We start from the raw sequence: 1803 nt of genomic DNA, 5'->3' as shown, positions 1-1803 counted from the left end.
AAATCCCGAGATCCCACATGGCATGCATGCAGTCTCACTTCTGGGGAGAGACTGCGGCCTTCTGCTGTTCTGATTAAAGAACAATTCTGCTTCTGGAGATGCCCGTTTTTATTTCCACATGGCCTAACTCAGGCTAGCCCTCTGACTCTGTGACTGAGAGAGAAGAGAAAGGCAGCCCATTTCCTGCCTCATCCTGGAACTGGGCAGGTGACATTCTTTGGATGTTGTTCTTATGCAACTCTGAAAGAAACCTGCTCTGGGATTCTCGTTACTGTATCAGCGTCTTTTATGACGTTCATCTTCCTTGAGCTGAGACCTCGTAGTCCTTTCCCCTGGCTCTTTTTGTCCTGTTTTCAGCCTAGCTGCCTAGGCATAGGTGCCATCTCCTCCTATATCCACGCTGACCTACCTAAGAAAAGCGGCCTTTTAAGGAAAAGGCTGTGGCAATCCACATTTGATCTTCAAAATGAAGGATTCCACAGGGTCTGACAATGCCCCACGGGGGACGGGCACCACCACAGGGCTGAGTTCATCTTTGGCAGAGAACTGGGAGACCTCAGCAGGATGGAAGCAACAATGTAATTGGCAGCCTTCTTTGGTAACGATATTTTTTTTTTTTGACAATAATGATTTTTTTGTTAATGCCACTCGATTTCACCACCATTTGAGGGTACCATATGGCACAAGCAAACTGCTGGCACCCATTAAACTTCAGGGTCCCACTGAGTCCCCTGGGGACCACCATACCTCTTTTATATTAGACTAAGGAAAAACTATTAGACCTCCAATGTGGGGATCTTTTTGGTAATTTTTTTAAAAGATTTATTTATATTATATATGTGAGTGTGCTGTTGCTGTCTTCAGACACACCAGAAGACGGTGTCCAACCCCATTACAGATGGTTGTGAGCCATCATGTGGTTGCTGGGAATTTAACTCAGGGCCTCTGGAAGAGTAGCCAGTGCTCTTAACCACTGAGCCATCTCTCCAGCCCCTTTTTACTTTTAATGTTTTATTTTAATCTTGATACAGTTGGTTTTTCTGTTTTGTTTTTGTCTTTTGTTTGTTTGTTTTGTTTTTCGAGACAGGGTTTCTCTGTATAGCCCTGGCTGTCCTGGAACTCACTCTGTAGACCAGGCTGGCCTCAAACTCAGAAACCTGCCTGCCTCTGCCTCCTAAGTGCTGGGATTAAAGGCGTGTGTCACCACTGTCCAGTGTTGACACAGTTTTTACAAGGTACAGTTCCTGGCTTCTAAGGAGAGCCTAAAAGTCTCCCTGTCTCATAAGTCAATTTGAACATAAGTCATTTGAACTAAGGCTGTCAACTTGGTCCAACTTCATTTTATCCATAAAAAAGGTAAAACTTTAAAAAGTGACAGTGATCATTTTGGCAGCACATATACTGAGACTGGAACAATACAGAGAAGATTAGTCGAGCCTCTGCACAAGGATGACACGAAATTCGGGAAGCTGGCCATATTTTCTTGCGCTTGTCTACAGCTTGAACTCATGAGAGCTTTACTCACGTGACCTTTCTTAACCCTCAGAGTGTGAATTGTCCTAGGCCCTGTGTTGATCCCTACGCTTACATTTTTAATGTCTTTCAAGTGTTTTCCGCACTGGACTCACCTCCCTTAAATGTTCCATGTAAGCTCTCTCCTGGAGCCTCTTGCCGTACAACAGCTCTGTCAGTTAAAGAACACTGACAAGAAGACCTTTAGAGAAGGTCTGGCTGCAAGGGGCCTTCATCCTCTCACCCCAGACCAGCTACAGTTCTTGACATCTGTCCTCTATTTTCTCCTGT

The 1803-nt window shown here is 44.9% G+C and overlaps 1 non-coding gene across 1 annotated transcript; it reads left to right on the top strand.

Moving 5' to 3' along the window:
• The first annotated feature begins 1377 nt into the window (after positions 1-1377).
• On the top strand, positions 1378-1483 carry LOC116071641. The gene has a single exon (XR_004111041.1). It is a non-coding gene; the product is annotated as a U6 spliceosomal RNA (small nuclear RNA).
• Positions 1484-1803: the final 320 nt, after the last annotated feature.

The sequence above is a fragment of the Mastomys coucha genome, unplaced genomic scaffold, assembly GCF_008632895.1.
Source record: "Mastomys coucha isolate ucsf_1 unplaced genomic scaffold, UCSF_Mcou_1 pScaffold22, whole genome shotgun sequence".
Classification (NCBI taxonomy): domain Eukaryota; kingdom Metazoa; phylum Chordata; class Mammalia; order Rodentia; family Muridae; genus Mastomys; species Mastomys coucha.
Note: the sequence above shows the minus strand (reverse complement) of the source record. Positions and strands in the feature narration are given on the sequence as shown.